The sequence below is a fragment of the Triticum dicoccoides genome, chromosome 3B (assembly GCF_002162155.2).
Source record: "Triticum dicoccoides isolate Atlit2015 ecotype Zavitan chromosome 3B, WEW_v2.0, whole genome shotgun sequence".
NCBI lineage: Eukaryota > Viridiplantae > Streptophyta > Magnoliopsida > Poales > Poaceae > Triticum > Triticum dicoccoides.
In genome coordinates, this window is record NC_041385.1 from 136,631,375 (window position 1) to 136,642,735 (window position 11,361).

The following is an 11,361-nucleotide window of genomic DNA, read 5'->3' on the forward strand; positions in this document are numbered from 1 at the left end:
AGGACTAACGTGGTGTCACTCAGTGATTTTATCAAATTACATCCACCCACGTTCCACCACTCCGTCGAGCCTCTCGACGCTGATGACTGGCTTCGCAGTATCTCTCACAAGCTGCGTTCCGCGCTAGTAGCTGAGGCTGACAAGGTCACCTTTGCTGCATATCATCTTGAAGGCCCCGCCAGTCTATGGTGGGAGAATTATGGAGCTATGCGCCCAGCGGGCCATGTCACTACTTGGGCTGAATTCAGTGAGGCTTTCCGTGAACATCACATTCCGGAGGGTCTCATGGACCGTAAACGTGAGGAATTCTGCAATTTCACCCAAGGCCGACTCTCTGTGGATGCTTACAGCAGGGAGTTTGGTAACCTCGCACGATATGCAACTGAGGAAGTTTCTACTGATGCCAAGAAGCAAGCAAGGTTCCGTAAGGGACTTAGTCCTGAGCTTCGCCGCGACCTCCGTCTGCATGAGTGCACATCTTTTCAGAAGCTTGTTAACAAGGCCATCAGTGCTGAAACTGGTCAGACTGATTATGACGCAACACGCAAGCATGGCCGTGACATGGGTTCCTCATCCGGTGCTGGTCCTCAGAAGCGCCGCGTGTGGGTGCCCAACACCGCCCTGCCACCCAGGTTCACACCGAGGCCATCTTTCCAGGCGCCTCGCCCTGTTCAACAGTCTGCACCAGCCAAGCCCTATGGGGGTCCAACCAACAATGCTCCTCCACGTACCAGTTCCGTGACTTGTTTCAAGTGTGGGGAATCTGGCCACTATATGCGTGAGTGTCCCCAGACCAACCCCAACCAATCTGCTAAAGCTGTTGGCCGTGGCAAGCCGACAGGGAAAGTGTTCCACGCCAAGCCGGCCACCGCCTCACATGGCCATGTCAACTGTATCTCTGCCGAAGAAGCTCAAGAAGATCCCAACGTCGTTCTCGGTACGCTCCTTGTTAATTGCCACCCGGCATCTGTTATTTTCGATACAGGAGCCTCTCATTCATTTATATCCGAGAACTATGCTCGTTTGCATAACACCGCATTCTGTGACATGCCATCCACTATGGAAATTTCTACTCCTGGTTCTAGATGGCAGACCTCCAGGGTAAGTTATGGAAATGAAATCCAAGTCGACAGACTTGTTTTCCTTGCATCTGTGATAGCTCTCAAATTTTCAGATATTAATATCATTTTGGGTATGGACTGGATGTCAGCTCATCATGCCAAAATTGATTGCTTCTCTAGGACTGTTCAACTCACTCATCCTTCGGGGAAGATAGTCAATGTCTTGACCCGATTAGCCAAGCGACAATTATATTCTCTTAACGCCAGCCCTTTGCCAGACCTTGAGGACGTTCCGGTAGTCCGTGACTTCCCGGATGTCTTCCCAGAGGAATTGCCAGGTGTTCCACCTGACAGGGATGTTGAGTTCGTAATAGACCTCATTCCAGGAACCGTTCCGATTGCTAGAAGACCCTATAAGATGGCACCACTAGAACTAGCCGAGCTTAAGAAACAACTCGATGAGTCCTTGAAAAAGGGTTTCATCCGACCTAGCTCATCTCCGTGGGCTTGCCCTGTCCTCTTCGTCAAGAAGAAGGATGGTACGGACCGGATGGTTGTAGATTATCGACCTGTCAATTTGGTTACAATCAAGAACAAATATCCGCTCCCTAGGATCAACGACCTGTACGATCAGCTCGCCGGATCCTCAGTCTTCTCCAAGATGGATTTGAGGTTGGGCTACCATCAAATCAAAATCAGAAACGGGGACATCCCTAAAACGGCCTTTGTTACTCGTTATGGCCAATACGAGTACACCGTCATGTCCTTCGGTTTAACCAACGCTCCAGCCACCTTCTCTCGGTTAATGAACTCAATCTTCATGGAGTATTTGGATAAATTCGTCGTAGTTTATCTCGATGATATACTCATCTACTCCAAGAACGAGGAAGAACATGCTGAACATCTAAGGCTAGTGTTGAAGAAACTTCGAGAGCACCGCCTCTATGCCAAGTTTTCCAAATGTGAATTCTGGTTGTCGGCAGTGACCTATCTGGGTCATGTAATATCTGGTAAAGGTATTGCTGTTAACCCTGAGCGAGTTCAAGCCGTCCTTAATTGGACTCCACCTGAATCGGTCAAGCAAGTTCGGAGTTTTCTGGGATTAGCGAGCTATTGTCGTTGCTTTGTCGAGAACTTCTCCAAAGTTGCCAAACCTCTAACCGAACTCCTCAAGAAAGATAAGAAGTTCGAATGGACTCCACAATGTGAGCACAGCTTTCAGGAACTGAAAAGACGCCTGACTTCTGCTCCCGTACTGGTACCGCCAGACTTCTCCAAGGACTTTGTTATCTACTGCGACGCCTCGCGACAAGGACTAGGCTGTATTCTCATGCAAGATCGACATGTAATTGCTTACGCTTCACAGCAATTGCACCCACATGAGGAGAATTATCCTACTCATGATTTAGAGCATGCAGCTGTAGTCTATGCACTTAAAACCTGGCGACATTACCTCCTCGGTAATCGTTGCGAAATATTCACTAATCACCAAAGTCTGAAGTACATCTTCACCCAACCGGATTTGAATCTCAGGCAAAGACGTTGGGTTGAGTTGATCACAGATTTCGACTTAGGAATAACTTACACCCCAGGGAAAGCCAATGTCATGGCTGATGCGCTAAGTCATAAATCTTACTGTAACAACCTAATGCTACAACAAAGTCAACCGCTTCTCCATGAGGAATTTCGGAAGCTTAACCTTCACATTGTTCCTCAAGGATTTCTTTCCACCTTGGTGGCAAAACCTACCCTTACAGATCAGATCATCAAAGCACAGAAGGTAGATCCGGGAATTTCCCGCATCAAGAGAAACATCAAGAAAGGAATTGTGAATTGTTTCTCCATTACTGATCAAGGGGTCGTATACTTCGGGAATCGATTAGTGGTTCCCAAGGTGCGAAACCTGAGGCGATTGATCCTTAAGGAGGCTCATGAATCTCCTCTCACCATTCATCCCGGTAGTACTAAGATGTATCAGGACCTACGCCAGAGGTTCTGGTGGACTAGGATGAAGAGAGAAATTGCTCAGTATATTGCTAATTGCGACGTTTGTCGTCGTATAAAAGCAGAGCATCAACGACCTGCTGGCACCCTCCAACCCTTAGCTATTCCTGAATGGAAATGGGATAAAATTGGTATGGATTTCGTTACCGGTTTTCCCAGGACCAAGAGAGGGAATAATGCTATTTTCGTCGTTGTCGATCGCCTTTCCAAAGTAGCCCATTTCCTACCTGTTCGTGAGAGTATAACCGCTAGTCAATTGGCAGACTTATACATCTCCCGGATAGTGTCTCTCCATGGTGTTCCTTTGGAAATTAATTCGGATCGAGGAAGTCTTTTCACCTCTCGATTTTGGGAAAGTTTCCAAAATGCTATGGGAACCCGTCTCTCCTTTAGCACCGCTTTCCACCCTCAGTCGAGTGGTCAAGTGGAACGCGTCAACCAGATCCTAGAAGACATGCTTCGAGCCTCTGTTATCTCATTCGGAATGGAGTGGGAGAAATGCCTTCCATTTGCTGAATTTGCCTATAACAACAGCTATCAATCTAGCTTGGGTAAAGCCCCTTTTGAAGTTCTCTATGGACGACGGTGTCGAACACCCCTTAACTGGTCAGAGACCAGGGAAAGACAATTCTTTGGCCCGGATATGATTCAAGAAGCAGAAGAGCAAGTTCGCATCGTTCGTGAAAAGTTGAAAACATCCCAATCCCGTCAAAAGAGTCAATATGACCGAAAACATAAGGCTATGACTTTCGAGGTTGACGAGAAGGCTTACCTTCGGGTTACCCCTCTGAAGGGAACCCATCGTTTTGGTATCAAAGGCAAATTGGCTCCTCGTTACATTGGACCTTTTCGCATTCTCGCCAAACGAGGAGAAGTTGCCTACCAGTTGGAACTACCTCCGCACCTCTCCAGAGTCCACGATGTCTTCCACGTTTCTCAACTCAGGCGTTGCTTCTCGGATCCTATCCGTGGAGTGGACCACGAAACGCTTGATCTCCAAGATAATCTTACATATCGAGAGTACCCCATTCGTATCCTCGATCAAGCCGAGCGTACCACTCGACGTCATAATATCAAGTTTCTCAAAGTTCAATGGTCGCACCATTCTGAGGATGAAGCAACTTGGGAAAGGGAGGACCGTCTTCGACTTGAGTATCCCGCCTTCTTTCCGGAGGAACCCAAATCTCGGGACGAGATTCTTTTGAGTGGGGTGAGTTGTCACATCCTAGTTAGCCATGCATTAGAGTGTTGCATCATGTTTACTTTTTCATAAGAAACCTGAAATGGGGACGACAGAACCCCCAGTCCCCTCTGAAACCAATTAGGGTTTACTAAAAACTTTTCCAATGAACCTGAAATGCCCTTCTAAAATGCCCATCATTTTTGTCTTGGTTCAGAACCTCTGCCAAAAGTGGTGCACATTTTCCTAGGCCATCCTAGGGTTTTTGATTTAAATCATAAGTATTTGAATTTGGGCATTTAAAATTATATAAAATATTTAAATGCTCAAATAACTCCAAACTAAAATGTTTCATGTTGGAAATAATCCAACCATGGACCAGGAGTAGTTTGGTGATTTTTGGAGTTGCCTAAGTATTTTATTTAATTCAACAAAGTTGCAGAAGTATTAAAAAAAGAAAAACAGAAAACAGAAGAAATGGAAAAGGCTTACCTGTCGCCCAGCACCCGGCCCACCTGCCGGCCCAGCCCAGCACCGCGCCAGCGAGCTGCTTGCCGGCCAGGCAGGCAGGCAGGTGCTCGACGGCGAGCACCGCATGGGTGCCACGCACCTGCTCGCCGCCTCGCCGCCTCCCTCGCCCGGCTAACGCCGTGAACCGGCCTCCCTCTCTCCCCCGAACCCCCCAGACACCCCCTCTCCTCTCCAGCTCCTCTCCCTCGCTCTCCCACGCCATGGCCGACGCCATCGCCGCCACCCCCTCGCCGTAGCCACGCCCTCCGTCAACCCCACGCCGTGCCGCCGTGTCCAGGAGCTTCGCCGCCGTCCGCTTCATCGAGCTAGCCGAGCCCCGTGTGCTCGAGCGGCCCGAGACCACCGCACCGACCTCGCCCGAGCTCGCCGTCACCGGAGATCCCCTTCAACGCCGTCGCCGCCTCAGCTCGTCCCCGACCCCGCCGGTGGCCTCTACGGGAGCGCTGTGAGCCTAGCTACCCCTCCGACCCTCTCTCTCTCATTCCCGAGCCGTGTAGCCACCGCACGAAGATCACACGCACGCACCGCCGCGGATCTCGTCGCCGACGTGCTTCCGGCCATCCTCCGGCCAACCCGCGGTGTCCAACGCACTCACCAAGCTGCGTTAGGCCCAACCGTGCACTCCCCGCACCTCACTGATCCCCCTAGCGACAAGTTCGACTTTGGCCGAACTCCGGTGGCCGCCAAAGTCATCGCCGGCGCCAACTCCGGCCACCCCGACCCCAACGGACTCCACCAAGAGCTGCGGCTCGACCTCAGCTCCGCTCCGGTGCCCTCCGCGGCTCGTTTGGTTGCCGGAACGGCAAAAATCACTTCCGCCGCCGTGTCAGGCTCGCCGGCGGCTAAACGCCGGTGCAGCCGACCCGGGTTTGACCACGGGTGGGCCCTGGTTGACTCCCCTGAGTCAATGACAGGTGGGGCCCAGCCCTGTTAATTAAACATGTTTAGTTTTAATTAAACTTTAATTAAAATAATCACCCTGACATGCGGGACCCACTGTCAGGTTTGACCCGGACGTGTTCCGTTGACCTGCTGACGTCACACTGACGTCAGGCTGACGCAATAATTGATTTTCTGGAATTATTCTAATATAGGAAATTCCAGAATATAATTTAAACTTTTATTCTGTAACTCCAAATCAGACAAATTATATATGAAAAATGATCAGAAAAATCCAATCTATCCATCTGTACTATTTTCATGCATGACTAAACAAGTTAACTTGATGTTTAATGCAGAACAAGGAAAAACACTTTAAAGGGCCATGTTTGAGTTTGAAATTTGAATCTTTGATTCAAATTGGTTCAAACCCTTCTGGTCTTAGTTGCATTAGCCCAACACACTCATATTGCTATGTTTCATGCATGCATCATATTGTTGCACATTGTTTGGTGATGGTTGTATATCGGTGTTCTTGCGGCAGGATCTGCCCCCGAGGAGTACCGTGATTACCCTAATGAAGAACTGTATCAGTGCATCGAACCATCAGGCAAGCAACCAACCATTTGATCATACCGATACAATCCCATGTTCTCGCTCCTGCTCTCTTTTACTGCATTAAGACAACGCGTTTCAAACTGCTGTGTGCTACGGTAGTTGAACCCACTTCCTCTGCATGACCTGTCATTGCCACAGTAACTAGATGAAACACACTAGCATGTGTAGGAGTTGATTGAGCCATATGTATGTGTTGTTCCTACCTTGCTATGCCTGCTATGCTTAGAGTCGTGTCAGGTCTGGTTCATCTGGGTGATGGGCTAGAGTGAAATGATTATGTCGGTAATGAGAGTGGTGTGGTGAACACGATTTGGTAAAGGTATCGATGAGAGGCCATGTAGGAGTACATGGTGGGTTGTTTCATTGAAGCCGACCTTAAGCACTGAGATCTGTATGTGTGATTTAAGAATCAGCTACTACCATGCATTGGGCCCGAAACCAATGGACCCTCTCGGCTTCTTATTCACCCTAGTTCTCCGTCCAGGAGTTGCAAGTAGTTTCTAGTGTTTGTAGCCTACTGGAGGCCGTGGACAGCGCTGACCGTAGGGGTTGGCTGTGATGCGGTAGGTACGTGGCCGGGTGTACCGAATACCCGTTAGGTATCTCGGGAACCCTGTTCACATCGTTCGGGGCCGTATGGGAAACCTCGGCCGGACTCCCTGCGGATGGAACCTGGATAGGCGATAAACCTGGACTGGAGGCTTAGGTGATTAGGTAGGTCGTGGCCGACACCCACGTTGGGCTTCCGCTTGAAGGTTGCCGAGTACATGTCGTGTAAACGACGGTAAGAGGTGAGAGCGTGTATGAAGAAGTACACCCCTGCAGGGTTATCATAATCTATTCGAATAGCCGCGTCCGCGGTAAAGGACTACTTGGTTGCCTATACAGTTCATAGACAAGTAAATGGAAACTGCTAAAAGCCTCAAGATAAGTGTGAGTGCCGAGGATGGCTCTTCCGTAGGGAGACGGAGGTGGATCCTCGGTGGTGTATTGAAGTGGTGAGTAATGGACTCGTGTGCGCAAAACCATTTCAAGCTGGAGTCTCGTAGGTTAGCCTAGCCAAGAGTCAAAGCTGGCTTGCTGCAATAACTCCACCAACCCTTCTTGATAATATGCATGTATGTAGGTTCTGATGTAAGTCTTGCTGAGTACCTTTGTACTCATGTTGCTATAATTTACATTTTACAGAAGACGCTGCAACCCCTTCTGATGGGTTCTACGTAGACGTTGACATCAATGAGTAGGCTAAAGGCCCAGGTGGTGATCCTGAGCTTGTGAAGGACCACGTAGTATAGCTAGGCTTTCCAAGCCTCTTTTACCTTTCTAGTTGTCTGTACTCAGACAAGTTACTTCCGCTGCTGGTTTGTATGACTGTATGACTTGAATGCTGGGTCGTGAGACCCGTACCTTTGTGTATGTTATGTATGGCTCTCTGAGCCTTAAATAAAGTACTTGTGTCGTAGAGTCATGTTGTGATGCCTTGTTGTATTTGCACATATCGAGCATATTGTGTGTATGATTGAAATGCTTGGTATGTGTGGGATCTAACTATCTAGTTGTTTATCTTTAGTAGCCTCTCTTACCGGGAAATGTCTCCTAGTGTTACCGCTGAGCCATGGTAGCTTACTACTGCTCTGGAACACTTAGGCTGGCCGGCATGTGTCCTTCTTCATTCCGGTGTCTGTCCCTTCGGGGAAATGTCACGCATTGAGTACCGGAGTCCTGTTAGCCCGCTACAGCCCGGTTTACCGGAGTCCTGCTAGCCCAGTGCTACAGCCAGGACCCACTTGCTGATGACCGACACGTTCGAAGCTGGGTCATGGATGCCTGTCCCTGTAAGTCTGTGCCACTTTGGGTTTACGACTAGTCATGTCAGCCCGGGCTCCTTATCATATGGATGCTAGCGACACTATCATATACGTGAGCCAAAAGGCGCAAACGGTCCCGGGCAAAGGTAAGGCAACACCCGTGGGGATACCGTGCGTGAGGCCGCAAAGTGATATGAGGTGTTACCGGCTAGATCGATGTGACATCGAGTCAGGGTTCTGACACCCTCTTCCTCCTCTTTCCCCCCTTCTCCTATTCCAACTAGGAAAGAAGGGAGTCCTACTCTCCCCCCTTGGCGCGCCCTCCTTGGTCGGCCGCCTCCTCCCCCCTGGCTCCTTTATATACGGGGGCGGGGGGCACCCCGTAGACACACAAGTTGATCTACGAATCGTTCCTTAGCCGTGTGCTGTGCCCCCCTCCACCATATTCCACCTCGGTCATATCGTCCCGGAGTTTAGGCAAAGCCCTGCACCGGTAGAACATCATCATCGTCACCACGCCGTCGTGCTGACGGAACTCATCCCTGAAGCTTTGCTGGATCGGAGCCCGGGGATCATCATCGAGATGAACGTGTGCTGAACTCGGAGGTGCCGTACGTTCGGTGCTTGGATCGGTCGGATCGTGAAGACGTATGACTACATCAACCGCGTTGTGCTAACGCTTCCGCTTACGTTCTACGAGGGTACGTGGACAACACTCTCCCCTCTCGTTGCTATGCCATCACCATGATCTTGCGTGTGCGTAGGAATTTTTTTTGAAATTACTACGTTCCCCAACAGTGGTATCAGAGCCTAGGTTTTATGCGTTGATGTTATATGCACGAGTAGAACACAAGTGATTTGTGGGCGATACAAGTCATACTGCTTACCAGCGTGTCATACTTTGGTTCAGCGGTATTGTTGGATGAAGCGGCCCGGACCGACATTACGCGTACGCTTACGCGAGACTGGTTTTACCGCCGTGCTTCGCACACAAGTGACTAGCGGGTGTTTGTTTCTCCAACTTTAGTTGAACCGAGTGTGGCTACGCCCGGTCCTTGCGAAGGTTAAAACAACACTAACTTGACGAACTATCGTTGTGGTTTTGATGCGTAGGTAAGAACGGTTCTTGCTTAGCCCGTAGCAGCCACGTAAAATTTGCAACAACAAAGTAGAGGACGTCTAACTTGTTTTTGTAGGGCATGTTGTGATGTGATATGGTCAAGACGTGATGCTATATTATATTGTATGAGATGATCATGTTTTGTAACCGAAGTTGTCGGCAACTGGCAGGAGCCATATGGTTGTCGCTTTATTGTATGAAATGCAAACGCCCTGTAATTGCTTTACTTTATCTCTAAGCGGTAGCGATAGTCGTAGAAGCAATAGATGGCGTAATGACAACGATGCTACAATGGAGATCAAGGTGTCGCGCCGGTGACGATGGTGATCACGACGGTGCTTCGAAGATGGAGATCACAAGCACAAGATGATGATGGCCATATCAGATATATTGATTGCATGTGATGTTTATCCTTTATGCATCTTATCTTGCTTTGATTGACGGTAGCATTTTAAGATGATCTCTCACTAATAATCAAGAAGTGTTCTCCCTGAGTATGCACCGTTGCGAAAGTTCTTCGTGCTGAGACACCACGTGATGATCGGGTGTGATAGGCTCTACGTTCAAATACAACGGGTGCAAAACAGTTGCACACGCGGAATACTCAGGTCATACTTGACGAGCCTAGCATATACAGATATGGCCTCGAAACACGGAGACCGAAAGGTCGAGCGTGAATCATATAGTAGATATGATCAACATATTGATGTTCACCATTGAAACTACTCCATCTCACGTGATGATCGGACATGGTTTAGTTGATTTGGATCACGTGATCACTTAGATGACTAGAGAGATGTCTGTCTAAGTGGGAGTTCTTTATTAATATGATTAATTGAACTTAAATTTATCATGAACTTAGTACCTGATAGTATTTTGCTTGTCTATGTTTGTTTGTAGATAGATGGCTCGTGCTATTGTTCCGTTGAATTTTAATGCGTTCCTTGAGAAAGCAAAGTTGAAAGATGATGGTAGCAATTACACGGACTGGGTCCGTAACTTGAGGATTATCCTCATTGCCGCACAGAAAAGTTACGTCCTGGAAGCACGGCTGGGTGGCAGGCCTGCTGCTGATGCAACTGACGATGTTAAGAACGTCTGGCAGAGCAAAGCTGATGACTACTCGATAGTTCAGTGTGCCATGCTTTACGGCTTAGAACCGGGTCTTCAACGATGTTTTGAACGTCATGGAGCACATGAGATGTTCCAGGAGTTGAAGTTAATATTTCAAGCAAATGCCCGGATTGAGAGATATGAAGTCTCCAATAAGTTCTATAGCTGCAAGATGGAAGAGAATAGTTCTGTCAGTGAACATATACTCAAAATGTCTGGGTATAATAATCACTTGATTCAACTGGGAGTTAATCTTCCTGATGATAGTGTCATTGACAGAATTCTTCAATCACTGCCACCAAGCTACAAGAGCTTCGTGATGAACTATAATATGCAAGGGATGAACAAGACTATTCCCGAGCTCTTCGCGATGCTAAAAGCCGCGGAGGTAGAAATCAAGAAGGAGCATCAAGTGTTGAGGGTTAACTAGACCACCAGTTTCAAGAAAAAGGGCAAAGGGAAGAAGAAGGGGAACATCAAAAAGAACAGCAAGCAAGTTGCTGCTCAAGAGAAGAAACCCAAGTCTGGACCTAAGCCTGAAACTGAGTGCTTCTACTACAAGCAGACTGGACACTGGAAGCGGAACTGCCCCAAGTATTTGGCGGATAAGAAGGATGGCAAAGTGAACAAAAGTATATGTGATATACATGTTATTGATGTGTACCTTACTAATGCTCGTAGTAGCACCTGGGTATTTGATACCGGTTCTGTTGCTAATATTTGCAACTCGAAACAGGGACTACGGATTAAGCGAAGATTGGCTAAGGACGAGGTGACGATGCGCGTGGGAAATGGTTCCAAAGTCGATGTGATCGCGGTCGGCACGCTACCTCTACATCTACCATCGGGATTAGTTTTAGACGTAAATAATTGTTATTTGGTGCCGGCGTTAAGCATGAACATTATATCTGGATCTCGTTTGATGCGAGACGGTTATTCATTTAAATCAGAGAATAATGGTTGTTCTATTTATATGAGTAATATCTTTTATGGTCATGCACCCGTGAAGAGTGGTCTATTTTATTGAATCTCGATAGTAGTGATACA